The sequence below is a fragment of the Mustelus asterias genome, chromosome 20, assembly GCF_964213995.1.
Source record: "Mustelus asterias chromosome 20, sMusAst1.hap1.1, whole genome shotgun sequence".
Taxonomy (NCBI): domain Eukaryota; kingdom Metazoa; phylum Chordata; class Chondrichthyes; order Carcharhiniformes; family Triakidae; genus Mustelus; species Mustelus asterias.
In genome coordinates, this window is record NC_135820.1 from 18,588,213 (window position 1) to 18,610,635 (window position 22,423).

A 22,423-nucleotide genomic window follows, 5' to 3' on the forward strand; every position below is an offset into this window, starting at 1 on the left:
GGGAGGATTGGACTCTGTGGGCATGACATCCTGTTCTGGTTGTTCACAGTTTCCCTCCGGATTGTCAATGATCAAGTCCTCTGGGTAATGTCCATACTCTGACTCTGAGTCTGAAGAGTTTTGATCTCCCAGGGGCACATCAGCTGCGGAGTCATCTTTGTGAACCTCAGGAGTTTGATTCCTTTCTTTTGCTTTTCTGCACCTGAGGGCTCTTGGAGAGGGAGTAGGCTTTGAGTCAACCTCAGTGCTCAATTGGACCTCTTGTCCCAGGGGCAAAATATGATTTCGGTGCATGACCTTAATGGGTCCCGAACCGTCTGCAGGCTTTAGACGATAAACAGGAAGATCAGACATTTGACTCTCAACCACATAAGGATTTGCACTCCACCGATCAGCAAGCTTCTGTTTCCCTTTCAGGCCAAGGTTTCGAATGAGGACTCTATCCCCAGGCTTCAAGCAATGGTAGCGCACTCTCTGGTCATACCTCTCTTTGTTACTTTGGTTCATTTTAGCGGAAGTGGCTTGGGCCAACTGATAGGCTGCTTGCAGCTCTTTCTTCATCTTAGACACATACTGCAAGTGGGAAGTTGTTGAGGTCCCATCCGCTGACACGCCAAAGTCTGGCTTCCCTCCCGAACATTAAAAAGTAGGGTGAATACCCGATAGCTTCATTTGGGGTACAGTTGTACACGTGGACCAGATGTGCAATGTGCTGACTCCATTTGGACTTTTGACTGGGCTCAATTGTTCCTAGCATGTTCAACAGGGTTCTATTGAACCTCTCTGGTTGAGGGTCACCTTGTGGGTGGTATGGTGAAGTTCTTGATTTCCTCACACCCAACATGGTCAACATCTCTCTCACCAACTGGCTTTCAAAATCCCGACCCTGGTCTGAATGTATGCGAGTTGGTAGGCCGTAGTGAATGAAGTATTTCTCCCATAGAGTTCTGGCGACCGTTATGGCTCTCTGATCCTTGGTTGGGAATGCTTGTACATACCGAGTGAAGTGGTCAGTGACTACCAACACATTGCACACATTGCGGGAATCAGGTTCTATGGAGAGAAAGTCAATGCATACAAGATCCATAGGGCCTGAACTTTGGATGTGGGAAAGTGGTGCTGCTCTCTGTGGCAGAGTCTTTCTCTTAATGCAGCGTTCACATGTCTTGCAGTATGTCTCTACGTCTAGCTTCATGCGGGGCCAGAAGAATCTGTCACAGACGAGTGCATAGGTCTTGTCAAATCCCAGATGTCCAATATTGTCATGCAGTGACTTCAGAATCATATGGTGGAACTGCTTGGGGAGCACAAGCTGTCGCCGTAAGCGTAGGTCAGACTGTTTGACTGTCCTGTAAAGCAGTCCCTGCTCGATTGACCACTTCCCCCACTCTCATTTCAGAAGTGTAAAATCAGGGTGGTTTGTCTGTATTTGACTTGCCGGTGCCTTCTGATTGACAGCTAGCCATATTTCTCCTATACACGGGTCGCTTTTCTGAGCAGCTTGAAGCTCTGCTGGACTGAAAGGGGGCAGCTGATCAGCTACTACTGCAACGGTATGACAGAAAGCCTTGGGAACTGCCGACACATGAGCTCCTATTTGTTCGATCACACATGGATAGGAGTGTCCTGCTCGTGTGTTACTCGACACAGTCTGACAGAGAGCCCGCACTCCTGGAACTGGGATTTCTTGCCATTCATCATCTGGTGTCATGCTGTCATGTGGACGTCGAGACAACGAGTCTGCGTCAAGGTTATGCCGGCCTGGTCTATACTTAAGGCTAAAGTTGTAGGTGGACAGTGCTGAGAGCCAGCGATGACCAGTGGCATCCAGTTTAGCTGACGTTGTGACGTATGTCAGGGGGATTGTTGTCCATTCTGACTTGTACAGTAGCTCCGTAAAGATAGTCATGTAGCTTATCCACAATAGCCCACTTGAGAGCTAAAAACTCCAGTTTGTGTGCTGGATAGTTTTTCTCAGATGGCGAGAGACTTCTGCTGATGAATGCAACTGGGCGTAGACCATCATCATGCTCTTGGTATAAGACACCACCGAGTCCGTCCAGGCTAGCATCCACGTGCAGAATGTAAGGCTTCTGTGGATCTGCGAACGCCAATACAGGTGCTTTGGTGAGCCGGGTCTTGAGTCCTTGGAAAGCATGTTCGCATTGCTCACTCCACTGAGAGCCAAAGGGTTCAGAAGGCTTGAAGTAAGTCTTATCAGGTGAGTTTGCAGTCTGACTCCCCTTGGAGCGGGGACGGGGAGGATATCCTTGAAAGAGTCCGTTGAGGGGATGGCAGAGTTTGGAGAAGTCCTTGACAAAGCGGCGATAGTAGCCACAAAATCCAAGGAAGGATCTGAGCTCTGTCACCGTTTGGGGTCTTGGCCAGGAGACAACAGCCTCTACCTTGGATGGGTCTGTCGCTATTCCGTCCTGCGACACTACATGTCCAGCGTAGGTGACAGAAGTCCTGCCAAACTGGCACTTGTCAAGCGACAGCTTCAGACCTTCTTCTTGGAGCCGGTCAAGCACTTTGAGCAACCGCTCCTCGTGTTCTTCGCGGGTTCGTCCAAACACAATGAGATCATCCAGGTACACCAACACCTCCAGAAAGTTCATGTCGCCGACAGTACGTTCCATGACTCTCTGAAAAGTGGCCGGTGCTCCAGAAATTCCCTGAGGCATGCGTTCGAACTGATAAAAACCCAACGGGCAGATAAAAGCGGTCTTCTCCTTGTCAGCCTCACTCATGGGTATTTGATAGTGCCCGCTCCTCAGGTTGAGGACTGTGAACCATTTACTCCCAGACAAGCAGTGAAGAGCGTCTTCTATCCTTGGGACAGTGTACTGGTCCGGTATTGTTCGAAGGTTAAGGGTTCGGTAGTCCACGCACATTCGTACCTTCCCTGACTTCTTGCGTACGACTACTATTGGCGATGCGTAGGGACTACACGATTCAGAGATGATGCCATGGCTTTGTAGTTCCTGTAGGTGCTGGCGCACATCCTCAAAGTCAGCAGGCGACAAGCGACGTGACCTCTCTCGGAAGGGCCTTGCATCCTTAAGTCTCATTTCATGTCTGGTGCTTTTAGAACAACCTACATCCCACTCATGCTGAGAGAAAACCTCTTTCCTCTCCATCATTCTCTCACAGAGACGCCTCCTTGCCTCCTCTGGCATAGGAGAGGCTCCAAAATCAAAAGAGGAAGGGGTCAGTTCGATTGCAGCTTTATCCGCACACTGTGCCCTCGGCAGAGGAACAGGGGCTACTGGAAAAATATGGGCTACTGGAGTCCCACGTTTCAAGGAGATTTCTCTGGATGACAGGTTCTTCACAGTCACAGTAATGCGTCTGCTAGAAACAACTGATGCAGGATGAACCTCAGGCCTCACCCACAACTCTTCAGGGGAAAAAGTGTCAATAGGCTGATCTATCAGTGCTAGCTGGTCTGTGAAATCACCAGGAAACTTTGGGAGGCCAGTGACTTTAAACACTTGTCCTGGTTGCAAGGTGATTGGCTTGTGCTGGGTAAACCACACAGTACCATGCTTGTCTACCCCTTCTGTTGTTTCAGACTGGGTGAGTGTCTCATAAGCTTCTCGGAGGACGGGGTGTATGGTCAAAGTACCCAAGAAGCGTTCTCCTGCCTGTTCTTTACAGGACTCCACCAACTCTCTCACCAGCCGGGTATTTGTCCCCACCAGTACGGCAATGTTGTCATCTTTCACAGGGTCAGGACATACTAAGGCAAAAGTGTCAACTGCAGCACTCCGGTTACAGCGGCAGTGAACTTGAGTTGTATGGACAGGTAGCCATCATATGGGTATTGGTGAGAGCTTAAACCCCATATTTCCAGGTCTTCAAGTGGCTGGAGAGGTAAGTGTTTCAGGTAGGTGTCGTAGAGGTTGCGATACAAAATGGTTACTTGGGAGCCACTGTCAAGCAAAGCTCTTGCATAAACTCCTTCTATTTGCACAGGTACACCAGAGATGGGCCCCACTAATCCTGCAGGTAACTGTTTTGAGCCTTGCTTCGCTGGGGGTGGACAGTGGGTGGAACGTATTTCACACGGAACCAAGCACCGTTCCTTCACATGGCTCCTGAGAAGTTTCCCTGCTGTCTGTTTGCTTTGATCAGCTTCTGATTCACTTTCCTCAGATCCTCGAGTTCTTTGCACTCTCTCCTTGTATGCCCATCTTGCCCACACCTGTAGCAAAAGATTCCTGCTGGCAGTGGTTTGGACATTTTCACTCGGGGCGACGCGTCCCGAACAGCAGCTTCTGGCGCCTGCTGTACGGACCCAGTCCTTGCTGTCGTACTTTCAGATGTGGGGGTAACTGGAAGGGCGCTCAACAGTCTGGCCACCTGAGAAGTCAGTTCCCTTACCTCATTTCGTAGGCTGTTCAACTCAGACGTAACTGAGGACTGCGGTACACTGGCGGTGGCTGCGGTGGCAGTAGCTTTCACCCCTTCTCTGGCGCTAATCCAATTTTCTTCCTCTCTTACCTCCCGTATCAGCTGGAAGAAGGAAGGGGGTTTGTCCAGGGTGTGGCTCATCCTTACACGCAGAGCAACCATGTCTCAAGTGAGTGCACCCTTGACTAGCTGTTCCATCCGAGCTCGATTCATGTCTGCAGCCGTAATTCCTCCCTTAAGAAGAGCACGATGGAGAAGTTTGGCAAGGCGATATAGAAAAGTGGAGAGTTTTTCTCCTTCATCCTGGTATGTGTGTCTGAACTTGGCCAAGATGTCGGCTCCACTCTCTGTGGTGCCATAAGCTGTGTCCAGAGCAGATAAATAATTGGTGGCCGTAGCAGTGGGAGTGCTAACTTTCAAAAATCGAACAATGTCAGCAGCAGGCCCTTTTAAACTCTCCACTATACGCTGTCTCTTGGCAGCGTCAGTGCATTGCCACTCATTGATCATCTGGGTAGCCTGCTCCATCCAGGCATCATATTCTTCTTCACCTGGGGGTACAGGTTTCAGTCCTGAAAACAGTCTCAGCTTTCTGTAGCGAGGCCCATCGGTAGACACTTGGTTGCAGTTGTCCACCAGTTTGCCAATAGCAGTCACTAAATCCATTTTCACATCCACTTTGGGAGCTTGATTTTCTGATACTATGACCTGAAAATCCTCCATTGACTTGCCTTCCTGTTGTAGTAATAACAACAGCTTTGTATGGAAAGCATCCTCTTCAGGAACAGCATCCTGTGTGACAAGGCTTTCTAGCGTATGTACAGCCCATGGCCCAGCTTCTCCTTCAATACCTACATCTGGAGGTACAGTGTTAGGAGTTAAATCAATGCTAGTCTCCACTAGTATGAACAACTGTGTGCCGGTAGAATCCCCACGGCGACCACAAATCTTGGTGCGACCAAAGACTTTCACTGTGTTTAAGACCCCAGCAATGGTCTCCTCACTAGTATCTATTGGCACATTGCTCAGTAATATGCCACGAGAAAGACTGATATTCTTTTGGCGGCTCCAGTCAGCAGCCTGAGAAAAATCCATTGTCTTAAGTGAGATACTAACGCTGTAAAAAACTTTGCCTGTTGTAATTACTGGGTTAACTGTTACTGACTGACGGGAAAAAAAATTATTTCACCTGTCTGGTAAACAGGAATGATCTCAGCGGTGCCTCCAAAAATGTGACCCCCTGCTGATCACTGTATGGGGCTACTATTTAACTGTTCAATTTACAGGATCCTGAATTCCGAGCAGTTGATTAAAACATGCTACCGTGCAAAGGGACCTGGGGGTCCTTGTGCATGAGACGCAAAAGCCCAGTCTGCAGGTACAACAGGTGATCAAGAAGGCAAATGGGATGTTGGCCTATATTGCGAGGGGGATAGAATATAAAAGCAGGGATGTCTTGATGCACCTGTACAGGGCATTGGTGAGGCCGCAGCTGGAATACTGTGTGCAGTATTGGTCCCCTTATATGAGGAAGGATATATTGGCATTGGAGGGAGTGCAGAGAAGGTTCACCAGGTTGATACCGGAGATGAGGGGTTTGGATTATGAGGAGAGGCTGAGGAGATTGGGTTTGTACTCGTTGGAGTTTAGAAGGATGAGGGGGGATCTTATGGAGACTTATAAGATAATGCGGGGGCTGGATAGGGTGGAGGCGGAGAGATTCTTTCCACTTAGTAAAGAAGTTAAAACTAGAGGACACAGCCTCAAAATAAAGGGGGGTCGGTTTAAGACAGAGTTGAGGAGGAACTTCTTCTCCCAGAGGGTGGTGAATCTCTGGAATTCTCTGCCCACTGAGGTGGTGGAGGCTACCTCGCTGAATATGTTTAAAGCGCGGATGGATGGATTCCTGATCGGTAAGGGAATTAAGGGTTATGGGGATCAGGCGGGTAAGTGGTACTGATCCACGTCAGATCAGCCATGATCTTATTGAATGGCGGGGCAGGCTCGAGGGGCTAGATGGCCTACTCCTGCTCCTATTTCTTATGTTCTTATGATGGTGAGCTGGCTAAATTTCCTGTTTACCCATAAATGCCAGTACGGGCTTGCATGAAAAGGATTTGAGTATGTTTAGCGCGGTGCCTCCAAAAATGTTATTGAGATAAACCTTATAATGAGAAAAGGTTTGGAGCAACAAGGTAAACGGAATAACAAAAAAATTTAATAACAAATATAATTAGCAGATATAAACAAGTAAAGAATCCCAACTGAAGATTTTCCAATTAACAGTTTCAACCTGAGAAATGTTCAGAATATCACCAAGCACTTTGAATTTTAAACGTTGGGGCCCATCCGTTGGTGCACATCTGAAGAAAACCACATTCTGTTACCGTTCCTGTCTGATAGTACTCACTTAACCCCGACACACACACAGTCCAGACGGGTCTACGAGAGGGAAGATGATGGAGCAAGCACACGAGGCAGAGGTGCCGCGAGCTATCTGTGTAATAACGCAGGTCCCGTGCGCTGAAGGCTGTTCTCCTCGGCAGTCATGAAAAACCAAGCAGTTCTACCTGAGAAAGATTCACTTCGAACTGACTTTTTACTGCCTCTGAAAAGCTTCTCTTCAAAAACGTGGCTGTCCCTCTTCTGCACACTCCCTCCTCAGCTCTGCAGCTGCTTCACTTCCTGGTGCCTTTTTTTCCTCCCGCCCCCAGAGCAATCCCATTGGCCCAGCCCACATCACTCAACCAACAACATCCTGTTCACAGCACCCGCCTGGCAAACAGGACACTGAAACCCACAAGGGCCAAAGAACACTGGTAAATGTCTTCCCCACAAATTTTCCTCAGTCCCTTACACCAGTTTAGAATGTCAACCCAAGGACCAGATCTATCTTTATCCATGATCAAGTTGAAACTAATGGCGCTATGATCACTGGAACCAAAGTGTTCCCCAACACACACTTCCGTCACTTGTCCTAACTCGTTTCCTAATAGGAGATCTAATATTGCATCTTCTCTAGTTGGTACCTCTATATATTGATTTAGAAAATTTTCCTGAACACATTTTACAAACTCTAACCCATCTAGACCTTGAACAGTATGGGAGTCCCAATCTATACGTGGAAAATTAAAATCTCTACTATCACAACTTTGTTTCCTGCAGTGTCTGCTATCTCTCTGCAGATTTGCTCCTCCAATTCTCGCTGACTATTGGGTGGTCTGTAGTACAACCCCATTAATGTGGTCATACATTTCCTGTTACCCAGCTCCACCAATATGGCCTCGGTAGACAAGCCCTCTAATCTGTCCTGCCTGAGCACTGCTGTAACATTTTCCCTGACGAGCAATGCCACCCCCCGCACACCCCCCCCCACCCCCCCCCCCCCCCCTTCATCCCTCTGCCTTTATCACGTCTGAAACATCGGAACCCTGGAACATTGAGCTGCCAGTCCTGCCCCTCCTGTAGCCAAGTTTCACTAATGGCTATAATGTCATAATTCCATGTGTCAATCCACGCCCTCGGCTCGTCTGCCTTCCCCACAATACTCCTGGCATTGAAACGGACACACCTCAGAAGATTATTACCACCACACACAACCCTTCTATTTGTGATTTTGCATGAACTATTAACATCATTTATTTTCACCCCCGCTCCACTATCTGCTCTGGCACTCTGGTTCCCATCCCCCTGCAAATCTAGTTTAAACCCTCCCCAAAAACACTAGCAAATCTCCCTGCAAGTATATTGGTCCCCTTGTAGTTCAGGTGTAACCCGTCTCTCTTGTACAGGTCCCATCTGCCCCAGAAGAGGTCCCAATGATCTAGAAATCTGAAACCCTGCCCCCTACACCAGTTCCTCAGCCACGTGTTTATCCGCCCGAGCATCCTACTCTTACCCTCACTGGCATGTGTAGCAATCCTGAGATTACTACCCTCGGGGTCCTGCTTTTTAACTTCCTACCAAGCTCTCTATACTCACTCTTCAGGACCTCCTCACTCTTCCTTCCTACTTCATTGGTACCGATGTGTACCATGATATCTGGCTGATCACCCTCCCACTTCAGAACGCTGTGCTCGCGATCAGAGACATTCCTGACCCTGGCACCTGGGAGGCAACAAACCATCCGGGAGTCTCTGTGTCACGACCACAGAACCTCCTGTCTGTATCTCTGACTATCGAGTCCCCTATCACTCTCCTCTTTTTCCACCCTCCCTTCTGCGCTGCAGAACCAGACTCAGTGCCAGAGATCCGGCTGCCGCCGGTAAGGCATCCCCCACAACAGTATCCAAATTGGGATACCTGTTGTGGAGGGGAATGGCCACAGGGGAACCCTGTTCTGCCTGCCCTTTCCCTTTCCCTCGCTTGACGGTAACCCAATTACCTGTGCTCTGTGCCTTTGGCGTAACTGCCTCCCTGAAGCTACTATCTATAAACTCAATTCTCCCGAATGATCCGGAGGTCATCCAGCTCCTGTTCTAGTTCCCTAACGTGGCTTGTTAGGAGCTGCAGCCGGATGAATCTTTTGCAGGTGTCGTTGTCAGGGACACCGGAGGCCTCCCTGACTTCCCACATCTTGCAAGAGAAGCATTCCAACATCCTGCCTGGCATTCTTTCTACTCTGAAGAAACAAAAACAACTTAACGGAACCTACCCTCGCCTCTGCCTGTTCACGCCGAAGCCTGATTGAGCCAAAGCCGTCCCACTCTGCTCCCTCTCACTCCGCTGCCCGCTGGATAGAGTGGCCTGCTTTTTAAACCTTCCGCGCGCTACTGGCCGACGTCCGGCGCCTGCGCAGTCTCGTGTTCCACTCGCTGCCTCCCTTGCTCCGACTCAAAAAATTCACCGGGGCCTACTTCCAGTTTTACACTCCTGGCTGCCTTAGAGAAAAGAAAAACTCTGAAAAAAAGAGTAAGTTAAAAATACCTCTTATCTACTAGCTCTCCTCACTTGAACCACCACTCTAGCTGCTCATCTGGAACAATGTGTGGGCTTTCAGGGAAAACAGTAAACAGTGAAAACCCCTTCGAATGGGTTGGCCTGAATTTTTAAATATCATGCCAATTAAGGAACATAGAACAGTACAGCACAGTACAGGCCCTTCGGCCCTCAATGTTGTGCCGAGCTTAGTCCGAAACCAAGATCAAGCTATCCCACTCCCTATCATCCTGGTGTGCTCCATGTGCTTAACCAATAACCGCTTGAAAGTTCCTAAAGTGTCCGACTCGACTATCACAGCAGGCAGTCCATTCCACACCCCAACCACTCTCTGAGTAAAGAACCTACCTCGGACATCCCTCCTATAACTCCCACCATGAACCTTATAGTTATGCACCCTAGTAACAGCTCCATCCACCCAAGGAAATAGTCTCTGAACGTCCACTCTATCTATCCCCCACATCATCTTATAAACCTCTATTAAGTCTCCTCTCATCCTCCTCCGCTCCAAAGAGAAAAGCCCTAGCTCCCTCAACCTTTCCTCATAAGACCTACCCTCCAAACCAGGCAGCATCCTGGTAAATCTCTGCACTCTCTCCAATGCTTCCACATCCTTCTTATAGTGAGGTGACCAGAACTGCAGACAATATTCCAAATGTGGTCTCACCAAGGTCCTGTACAGTTGCAGCATAACCCCATGGCTCTTAAACTTAAACCCCCTGTTAATAAACGCTAACACACTATAGGTCTTCTTCACGGCTCTATCCACTTGAGTGGCAACCTTCAGAGATCTGTGGATATGAACCCCAAGATCTCTCTGTTCCTCCACATTCCTCAGAACCCTGCCGTTGACCCTGTAATCCGCATTCAAATTTGTCCTCCCAAAATGAATCACTTCACATTTATCAGGGTTAAACTCCATCTGCCATTTTTCGGCCCAGCTCTGCATCCTATCAATGTCTCCTTGCAGCCTACAACAGCCCTCCATCTCATCCACTACTCCACCAATCTTGGTGGCATCAGCAAATTTACTGACCCACCCTTCAGCCCCCTCCTCCAAGTCATTGATAAAAATCACAAATAGCAGAGGACCAAGCACTGATCCCTGTGGTACACCGCTCGACAATCACCAGGCAAGACTCGACAATCACCAGGCAAGACTGTTCTCTTCCTGTTGGGGAGCACTTCAGCGGTCACAGGCATTCAGCCTCTGATCTTCGGGTAAGCGTTCTCCAAGGCGGCCTTCACGACACACGACACTGCAGGGTCACAGAGCAGAAACTGATAGCCAAGTTCTGCACTCATGAGGACGGCCTCAACTGGGATCTTGGGTTCATGTCACACTATCTGTAACCCCCACAACTTGCCTAGACTTGCAAAACCTCACTAGCTGTCCTGTCTGGAGACAATACACATCTCTTTAACCTGTGCTTAATGCTCTCTCCACTCACATTGTATCTTTAAGACATGATTAGCTGTATGAGCATTGATTAGCTTGATTAGCATTCCAATCATTATTCTGTAAATTGAGTTTGTGTCTCTGTATGCCCTGTTTGTGAGCACATCTCTCACTCCACCTGACGAAGGGGCAGCGCTCCGAAAGCTAGTGGCATTTGCTACCAAATAAACCTGTTGGACTTTAACCTGGTGTTGTAAGACTTCTTACTGTGTTTACCCCAGTCCAACGCCGGCATCTTCACTTCTATGAGATAGCCAGTAACTTATCCAATCAGCCAAATTTCCCTCTATCCCACACCTCCTTACTTTCTTTACGACCATGGGGAGCCTTATCAAACGCTTTACTAAAATCCATGTATACGACATCAACTGCTCTACCTTCATCTACACACTTAGTTACCTGCTCAAAGAATTCAATCAAATTTGTGAGGCAAGACTTACCCTTCACGAATCCGTGTTGACTATCCCGGATTAAGCTGCATCTTTCCAAATGGTCATAAATCCTATCCCTCAGGACCTTTTCCATTAACTTACCGACCACCGAAGTAAGACTAACTGGCCTACAATTACCAGGGTCATTCCTATTTCCTTTCTTGAACAGAGGAACAACATTTGCAACTCTCCAGTCCTCTGGCACTATCCCCATGGACAGTGAGGACCCAAAGATCAAAGCCAAAGGCTCTGCAATCTCATCCCTTGCCTCCCAAAGAATCCTAGGATATATCCCATCTGGCCCAGGGGACTTATCGACCGTCAGGTTTTTCAAAATTGCTAATACATCTTCCCTCAGAACATCTGCCTCCTCCAGCCTATCAGCCTGTATCACACTCTCATCCTCAAAAGCATGGCCCCTTTCCTTGGTGAACATTGAAGAAAAGTATTCGTTCATCGCCTCTCCTATCTCTTCTGAATCCATGCACAAGTTCCCACTACTATCCTTGACCGGCCCTAACCTCACCCTGGTCATTCTTTTATTTCTCACATAAGAGCAAAAAGCCTTGGGGTTTTCCTTGATCCAACCCGCCAAGGACTTCTCATGCCCCCTCCTAGCTCTCCTAAGCCCTTTTTTTTAGCTCATTCCTTGCTACCTTGTAACCCTCAAGTGACCCAACTGAACCTTGTTTTCCCATCCTCACATACGCTTCCTTTTTCCTCTTGACAAGACATTCAACCTCTTTTGTGAACCATGGTTCCCTCACTCGGCCACTTCCTCCCTGCCTGACAGGGACATACCTATCAAGGGCACGCAGTATTTGTTCCTTGAACAAGCTCCACTTTTTAGAGGGACAGATAGGAGGTTCTGTGGCGGCGAAAGAGACTCACGGATGGTACGTTGCTTCCTGGGTGCCAGGGTCCGTGACGTCTCGGACCGTGTTTTCAGGATCCTTAAGGGGAGGGGGAACAGTCACAAGTCGTGGTACACATCGGTACCAACGACATAGGTCAGAGAAGGGATGGGGATTTCAAACAGGAATTTAGGGAGCTAGGGTGGAAGCTGAGAGCCAAGACAAACCATGTTGTCATCTCTGGTTTGTTGCCGGTGCCACGTGCTAGCAAGTTAAGGAACAGGGAGAGAGTGCAGATAAACACGTGGCTGCAGGGATGGTGTAGGAGGGAGGGTTTCAGTTACATGGATAATTGGAGCACATTCTGGGGAAGGTGGGACCTGTACAAACAGGACGGTTTGCACCTGAACCAGAAGGGCACCAATATCCTGGGAGGGAAATTTGCTACGGCTCTTCGGGGGGGGGTTGAAACTAATTTGTCAGGGGGATGGGAAAACGAGCTGTAGTCCAGAAGCCAGTGTTGAGTGTAGTGAGGTACTGAGGAGGGTATCAGGTCGCAGGAGTGTACCGGCAGACAGGAAGGTGGGTTGACGTGTGTCCACTTCAATGCAAGGAGCATCCGGGATAAGGTAGGTGAACTTGGAGCGTGGATTGGTACTTGGGACTACGATGTTGTGGCCATTACGGAGACATGGTTAGAACAGGGACAGGAATGGTTGTTGGAAGTTCCGGGGTATAGATGTTTCAGTAAGAGTAGGGAAGGTGGTAAAAGAGGTGGAGGAGTAGCGTTGTTAATCAAGGATAGTTTAACGGCTGCAGAAAGGCAGTTCAAGGGGGATCTGCCGACTGAGGTAATATGGGCTGAAGTTAGAAATAGGAAAGGAGCAGTCACATTGTTAGGAGTTTTCTATAGGCCCCCAAATAGTAATAGAGATGTGGAAGAAGTAATTACAAAGCAGATTATGGATAGGTGTGGAGGTCACAGGGTAGTTGTCATGGGTGACTTTTACTTTCCAAATATTGATTGGAACCTTTATAGGTCGAATAGTTCGGATGGGGCAGTTTTTGTACAGTGTGTGCAGGAGGGTTTCCTGACACAATATGTGGATAGGCCGACAAGAGGTGGGGCCACACTGGACTTGGTACTGGGCAATGAACCGGGCCAAGTGTTAGATTTGTTTGTGGAAGAGCACTTTGGAGATAGTGACCACAATTCGGTGTCTTTCATTATTGCCATGGAGAGGGATAGGGCCATACGGCAGGGCAAGGTTTATTATTGGGGGAGGGGTAATTATGATGTGATTAGGCAAGAATTAGGGAGCATAAGATGGGAACAGAAACTGTCAGGGAAAGGCACAAATGAAAAGTGGTGCTTGTTCAAGGAAGGAGGTGGATTTTTTTTTTAATCGAACCTTTTAAGGATATGTCATACTCCATCAGAGCACTCAACGTCAGGAACCCGGGTTCGATTCCCGGCTTGGGTCACTGTCTGTGTGGAGCTTGCACATTCTCCCCATGTTTCCGTGGGTTTCCTCTGGGTGCTCTGGTTTCCTCCCGCAGTCCAAAGATGTGCGGGTTAGGTGGATTGGCCATGGTAAATTGCCCCTTAGCATCAGGGGGACTAGCTGGGGTAAATGCATGGGGTTACGGGGATAGGGCTTGGGTGGAATTGTGGTTAGTGCAAACTCGTTAGGCTGGATGGCCTCGTTCTGCACTGTAGGATTCTATGATTCTATAGAGACAGGAGATGAAACAGAATCCCAAACTTGCCTTCTAAAGTTTAAAGTTAAAGTTTATTTATTTGTCACAAGTAAATATTTTGCGCAGTGGGATCGGAGAATCGCGGCCATTACCTGTGCCAAATTCAAAGTGCCAAACTTATGAACTCGGCTTGCGGGCCTGGAGAATTCAGTCCTGGGCCTGCAAGTAAAATTGAAATGACCATTTAAATGTTCTGTGCGTCTCCCTGCCGATTTGACGGCACGGAGCAGGCAGGGCATGAACGCGCAAATCCCGTGAATCGGCCACCGTGGGATTCTCCCAGCCCACTGAGCTAAATATTTTGCGAAGTGGGATCAGAGAATCGCAGCCATAATGCTCATCTGTGCCAAACTCAATGTACCAAACTTATGATCTAGGCTGACTTCATAAAACGGCTTGGAGTTTCTGACCAGCATTATAATATTGCAAAGGAATATTTCAATAAATCAAACCATTTTCCAGAAAGTCTGCACTTTACTTCTGTGTTCATTCCCTCTGCCGTTCTATTCTGAATTTGTGCACACCGTCCTGGGCTACAGCTGTATGAATGCTACAGGCTATTGCTACCCCAGATATTCTTCAGTCACAGTGAAAATCCCCTGGTCGCCACACTCGCCTGTTCGGGTACACTGAGGGAGAGTGGCCAATGCACCTAACCAGCCCGTCTTTCGGACTGTGGGAGGAAACCAGAGCACCCGGAGGAAACTCTCTCAGACACGGGGAGAATGTACAAATTCCGCATAGACAGTGACCCAAGCCGGGAATCGAACCTGGGTCGCTGGTGCTGTGAAGCAGCAGTGCTAACCACTGCGCCACCGTACCGCCTAAGAGGAAGAGGAAGCTAAGAGGAAGCAAATAAATGTTTTTAAAAAGTGATGGAAAAATGAACCAAAAGCTAGCACAGGTACAGGATATCCATGGACCAGGGTGGCGAAAAGTCAGTTAATGTTTCTACTGCTTTACATGAGTGCATCAGGACAAGACTGGGTTCAGCTGTGATATTCACAATTCATTCAAAGCCTAAAGCCAGTCAAGCCAAGATTTTGTCATTTTGGAGTTATTTGAATGCTAGTACAGTAAAATAACAACAATTGGATAATCTGGGCCTTACAACCAGGAACCGTGCTATCCCTGAAGAATAGCTCGGGTCGCAATAGCCTGTAGCATTCATACAGCTGTAGCCCAGGACGGTGTCCACAAATTCAGAATAGAACTGCAGAGGGAATGGACACAGAACTAAAGTGCAGACTTTCTGGAAAATGGTTTGATTTATTGAAATATTCCTTTGCAATATTATAATCCTGGTCAGAAACTCCAAGCCGTTTTATGAAGTCAGCCTAGATCATAAGTTTGGTACTTTGAGTTTGGCACAGATAAGCATTATGGCCGCGATTCTCTGATCCCACTTCGCAAAACATTTAGCTCAGTGGGCCAGGAGAATCCCACGGTGGCCGATTCACGGGATTTGCGCGTTCATGCCCCGCCTGCTCCGTGCCGGAAATCGGCAGGGAGACGCACAGAACATTTAAATGGTCATTTCAATATTACTTGCAGGCCCAGGACTGAATTCTCCGGGACCGCAAATGTCTCTCACCCTGCCAGAGTATTTCAACGGGATTACACTAGCTCCCCATTTTCAGGGAACTAGCGACCCGATCATGCTGGAGTGAAGGGGGGAAATCAGGGCCCCCCCAGAGCGTTGGGCGGCGGGGTGGTGGTGCTTCCTGGCAGTGCCAGCCTGTCCCCCTGGCACTGCCCAAAGGGAAAATGCCAATGCCTGGGGGGGCACCTTGGCCCTGCCCATCAGGCATGGGGCAATGCCAAGCGGGTGAACCCTACGGGGACGTGGCCCAATGGAAGCAGAGCCTAGGGAGTGATCAGTGGGGGCCCTGCTGCCACTCTGCAGCCGGGATTGGTGGGGGAAGGAGGGAGGCCAGCATCGAGGTGGGCTGGGGGTAGGGAGGTGGGCTGGGGTTGGGGAGGTCGGCTGGGGGTGGGGAGGTCGGCTGGGGGTGGGGAGGTCAGCTGGGGGTGGGGAGGTCAGCTGGGGTGCAGGGAGGTCAGCTGGGGGGCAGTCAGCCTACTGGGTGGTCAGCACTGCGGGAAGGGGGTTGGCACTGGGGGGAGGCGGGGCTGGTGTTTGCAGCTGGCCGGGAGGAGGGGTGTTGGAGCTGGGCCTGGGAATAGTCAGGGGGCTAGCAATCAGACCATGGGGAGGATGCAGTGCCTTCATTGCGGGGGTTGCGGGGCTGGCCAACAGTCGAGATGGCCAGCAATGGGGAGGCCAGCAGTGCAGGCCACTGCACATGCGCCAATCTCAGCACTGACAGATCGGCGCAATGCACAGTAGCCCACTCAGCATGCTGATTTCAGCCTCTCCAGCAGGAATGGGCCCCACCCCCTGAATTTAATGATATTCACGCTGGTGGCCTCTGCAGTGTACAGAATGTGGGAGATTCTTCTCTGAACTCCCACTGAAAAAAAAACGTCAATTCTGTTTTCACGTGAATTCGACACTTAGAATTTTTTGGGGAGAATTCTGTCCACAATGTTTCACGTCAGATATGATTCAAATGACCCACCAGGGAGCTTTTATCAAATAAAGTTTATTTAAGAATGCAGTTAACACACGGTAAGAAAATTATACCTTTTGTTAACAGCTCACATTTTCTCATTCATTAGTCTCCAGTCAGAGCTCACCGGTTGCAGATTACAGATCTACAGACAACAGAAAGGCAAATCCGTTTCCTGTGTCTTAAAGCACCTCATAAAAGCTCCTACTGCAAAAAAAGCAATAAAAACAGCTAGTAAGTAGATAAATGTGAGAGAATTGCTCCAGACAGGGCACACAGACTCTTGGGAACTAATTCTTCCATTTCACTCATTAGGAACTTACTGAAAGACATAACCTGCCTTAGTTAATTATTTCCACATCTTTTTGTACGAATTTCAGTTCCGGATATTGGGATTGGAGCATGTTCTCATCATCACCAGTGTCAAACGCATCAGAGGCAATACAGCATGGGGTTACATGCAGAGTAAAGCTCCCTGACACTGCCCCCATCAAACACTCCCATAACAGGTACAGCACAGGGTTAGATACAGAGTGAAGCTCTCTCTACACTGTCCCCATCAAACACTCCCAGGACAGATACAGCACAGGGTTAGATACAGAGTAAAGCTCCCTGACACTGCCCCCATCAAACACTCCCATAACAGGTACAGCACAGGGTTAGATACAGAGTGAAGCTCTCGCTACACTGTCCCCATCAAACACTCCCATAACAGATACAGCACAGGGTTAGATACAGAGTGAAGCTCTCTCTACACTGTCCCCATCAAACACTCCCATAACAGGTACAGCACGGGGTTAGATACAGAGTAAAGCTCTCTCTACACTGCCCCCATCAAACACTCCCATAACAGGTGCAGCACGGGGTTAGGTACAGAGTAAAGCTCCCTCTATGCTGCCCCCATCAAACACTCCCAGAATAGGTACAGCACGGGGTTAGATACAGAGTAAAGCTCCCTCTACACTTTCCCCATCAAACACTCCCAGGACGGATACAGCACAGGATTAGGTAACAAGTAAAGCTCCTGATATAGTTTCCACATCAAACACACTCAGGATAGATCCCTATGATTAGCAAATGCAGCAGTGTTTTATTGTACCGGCCTAATAGGTACTCAATGTGGAGGCGAAAGTTTATTGCTGGAATTCTCTGGCCATTCACGTTGGCGGGATTCTTCGGTCTCGCCTGCAGCGGGTTCAATTTGGGCCTTGGGTGACTGTTTGTGTGGAGTCTGCATGTTCTCCAGGTGTCTGCATGGGTTTCCTCCGGGTGCTCTGTTTTCCCCCCCAACAGTCCAAAGATGTGCGGGTTAGGTACATTGGCCATGCTAAATTGCCCCTTAGTGTCCCGGGATGCGTAGGTTTGCGAGATTAGTGGGGTAAATATGTGGGATTATGGATTTAGGGCCTGGGTGGGATTGTGGTCGGTGCAGACTTGATGGGCTGAATGGCCTCCTTCTGCACTCTGATTCTTCTATGATTCTAATCAAAAAATGCAATGCTCTCCGGAGAGATCGTGTTTCCTGATTTTCCCTGCCCCTTGCCAGCGACACCATGAAGTTCATGCCTACAATGGGCGGGAACGTCATTTAAATTCATTTGAACAAATTTTAACCTGTACCTTGCTGATGTCACATCATGTTGGCGAGGTTTACAACATGATTGGCCAGATGCGAAATGGGGATTCCCTCCGGGGGTGCAGAAATAAGTCTAACCATGTGTGGGAGAGGGACTTGGCCAATCACTGCCCTGGCATTGCTGCTGGCACAGATTGGCACTGTCAAGTTGGCATTGCCACATCAGGCACTGCCACATCAGCATAGTGCCAACCTGTGCTGGGGCAGTGCCGGAGTCGACGCTCATGGGAGCCTCATGGAGGAGTTCGTATGTGGTGGGTGGGAGAATGGACACAGATACAGGAAAGATTTAGACAATCTGGTGAACTGGTGCAACGGCAATAATCTCTCTCAATGTCAACAAAATGAAGGCGATTGTCATCGACTTCAGGAAGCGTAATGGAGAACATGCCCCTGTCTATATTAATGGTGATGAAGTAGAAATGGTCGAAAGCTTCAGGTTTCTAGGTGTCCAGATCACCAACAACCTGTCCTGGTCCCCCTATACCGACGCTATGGTTAAGAAAGCCCACCAACACCTCTACTTTCTAAGGAGAGTAAGGAAATTTGACATGTCTGCTATGACTTTCACCAACCTCTGCAGATGTACCATAGAAAGCATTCTTTCTGGTTGTATCGCAACCTGCTATGGCTCCTGCTCTGTCCAGGACCACGAGAAACTACAAAGGGTCATGAACGAAGCCCAGTCCATCACTTAAACCAGCCTCCCACTCATTGACATCCATCAAGCAGGAAGTAGCATGATATGAACAATATAAACCGCAAAGTCTCAATTTAACTTATACCTTAAGAGGTTCAAGTGTGTAAAGGGTAAAGGAATTCTTTCTCAGAGAAAGTTTTTAAAGTATTTATTACTCTCATCAGTAGGCTTACATTAACACTGCAATGAAGTTACTGTAAAAATCCCCTAGTCGCCACACTCTGGTGCCTGTTCAGGTACACTGAGGGAGAATTTAGCACGGCCAATGCACCTAACCAGCACATCTATGGGACTGTGTGAGGAAACTTGAGCACCCGGAGAAACTCACGCAGACACGGAGAGAACGTGCAGACTCTGCACAGAGAGTGACCCAAGCCGGGAATTGAAACCGGGTCCCTGGCACTGCGAGGCAGCAGTGCTAACCACTATGCCCTCCTGAAAAAGACATAGAAACATAGAAGATAGGAGCAGGAGGAGGCCATTTGGCCCTTCGAGCCTGCTCCACCATTCATTAAGATCATGGCTGATCATCCAACTCAATAACCTAATCCTGCTTTTTCCCCATAACCTTTGATCCCATTTGCCCCAAGTGCGATATCCAGCCGCCTCTTCAATGCATTCAATGTTTTGGCATCAACCACTTCCTGTGGTAATGAATTCCACAGGCTCACCACTCTTTAGGTGAAGAAATGTCTCCTCACCTCCATCCTAAATCGTCTACGCTGAATCCTCAGACTGTGACTCCTGGTCCTGAACTCCCCCCACCATTGGGAACATCCACCCTGCATCTATCCTGTCTAGACCTGTTAGAATTTTATAAGTCTCTATGAGATCCCCCCTCATTCATCTGAACTCCAGCGAAAACAATCCTAACCTAGTCAATCTCTCCTCCTACATCAGTCCCGCCATCCCCGGAATCAGCTGCACTCCCTCGAGAGCAAGAACATCCTTCCTCAGAAAAGGAGACCAAAACTGCACACAATACTCTAGGTGTGGCCTCACCAAGGCCCTGTTGCAACAACACATCCCTGCTCCTGTACTTGAAACCTCTCGCAATGAAGGCCAACATGCCATTTTTCTTCTTTACCGTCTGCTGCACCTGCATGCTTACCTTCAGTGACTGGTGCACAAGGACACCCAGGTCCCGCTGCACACTCCCCTCTCCCAATTTACAGCCATTCAGGTAGTAATCTGCCTTTTTGTTTTTGCTTCCAGAGTGAATAACTTCACACTTATCCAGATTATACTGCATCTGTCATTGATTAGCCCACTCACCCAACCTGTCCAGATCACTCTGAAGGATCTCTGTATCCTTGTCACAGTTCGCCCTCCCACCCAACTGGGTATCATCTGCAAACTTTGAGATGTTACATTGTGTTCCCACATCCAAATTATTAATAAATATTGTGAATAGCTGGGGTCCCAGCACCGATCCCTGTGGCACCCCACTAGTTGCTGCCTGCCAATTTGAAAAGCACCCATTAATTTCTTACTCTTTGTTTCCTCTCTGCCAACCAGCTTTCTATCCATTTCAATACACTTCCCCCAATCCCATGCGCTTTAATCTTGCACGATAATCTCTTCTGTGGGATTTTGTCAAATGCTTTCTGAAAGTCCAAATATACCACATCGACTGACACCCCCTTGTAAACTCTACTAGTTATATCTTCAAAGAATTCCAACAGATTTGTCAAGCATGATTTCCCCTTCATAAATCCATGCAGACTCTGTCTGATCCTACCACTGCTTTCTAAATGCTTTGCTATTAAGTCCTTGATAATGGATTCGAGAATTTTCTCCACTGCCGATGTTAAGCTTACTGGTCTATAATTCCCTGTTTTCTCTCTACCTCCCTTTTTGAATATTGGAGTGACATTAGCTACCCTCCAATCTGTAGGGACTGTTCCAGGGTCTATAGAATCCTGAAAGATGACCACCAATGCATCCATTATTTCTAGAGCCTCTTCCTTAAGTACTCTGGGATGTAGATTATCAGGCCCTGGGGATTTATCCGCCTTCAATCCTATCAACTTTCCCAATACCATTTCTCTACTAATATTGATCTCCCTCAGTTCTTTCCTCTCACTAAATCTTGCATTCTCCAATATTTCTGGCATCCGATTTGTGTCCTCTTTTGTGAAGACTGAATCAAAGTATGTATTCAGTTGCTTGGCCATTTCTTTGTTCCCTATTATACATTCCCCCGTTTCTGTCTGTAGGGGACCTACATTTGTCTTCACCAACCTCTTTCTCTTCACATATCTATAGAAAGTCTTAGTGTCAGTCTTTATGTTCCCAGCAAGCTTACTTTCGTACTGTATTTTCCCCTTCTTAATCAATCCCTTGGTCCTTCTTTGCTGAATTCTAAACTGCTCCCAATCCTCAGACCTATTATTTTTCTTGGCCAATTTGTATGCTTCTTCCTTGGATTGGATACTCTCTTTAATTTCCTCTGTAAGCCATGGATTGGCCCTCTTACCCTTTTTGCTTTTGTGCTAGACAGGAATAAACAGTTCATAGAAATCATAGACACCCTACAGTGCAGAAGGAGGCCATTCGGCCCGTCGAGTCTGCACCGACCACAATCCCACCCAGGCCCTACCCCCACATATTTACCCACTAATCCCTCTAACCTCCGCATCTCAGGACTCTAAGGGGCAATTTTTAACCTTGGCCAATCAACCCTAACCCTAACCTTTGGACTGTGGGAGGAAACCGGAGCACCCGGAGGAAACCCACGCAGACACGAGGAGAATGTGCAAACTCCACACAGACAGTGACCCAAGCCGGGAATCGAACCCAGGTCCCTGGAGCTGTGAAGCAGCAGTGCTAACCACTGTGCTACCGTGCCGAGTTGCTGCAGTTCCCTTGAGCGTTCCTTGAACGTTAGAACAGATGCCTAGATAACTATGATATGGTGACAGTAATATTTGGAATTATTCTAGGAGCAGTTAGATGTGCCTGTGGGGTCTTTAACAATATTGTAGATGGATTGTGATGGATTGACAGGTGAGTATTTGTGCTTATTTTGGGATTGGGGAGCTGAAGCGTAACTTAATAAAAGCTGTTATTAATATCCTTGACAGAAAAATGGCCATTATTACTGACCAAGGCTTCACCTTGGAGGGTCTCATGCTGAAGATCTGAGAGTTTGCTTCGATCCTCCTTTTTTTCCTGGAGGCAGTATCCTGTTCAGGGTCCATAGTTCCACACAGATTGGAGGTTTTCCGGTGCCTTTACACACACAATCCTATTCAACTGTAGAAGGAATCACTTCAGCACCAGTCTGGGTATCTTCAGCCAATGTCTGCAGCTCAGCAGGCTGCTCAGCCACTCAGAGTGGCTGATCTGAATTCTCCTCTGAATCGTTGCTGCCATCCTATTTTTGAACAGAAGTTGCAAAAGCTCGTTATTGGCCAGCTGTGACGATTGCACTGTAGTAAGAAACTTGCAGTGTGCGGAGGAGGCAGGAATAAAGGGTTAATCACGCTGTCCTGAAGTCAGCGAATGCTGCACTGTTATTGATGTTGAAGTAACCTTTCACCTTTCCCTGTAAAGCAGGGAGGTTTTAAATCAATTTGAAGAGGTTATTGAGGCAGGGCTGACCTTAAAGCAATGGTCAGTTTGATCAGTGACCCTGAACCACATGCTGTTA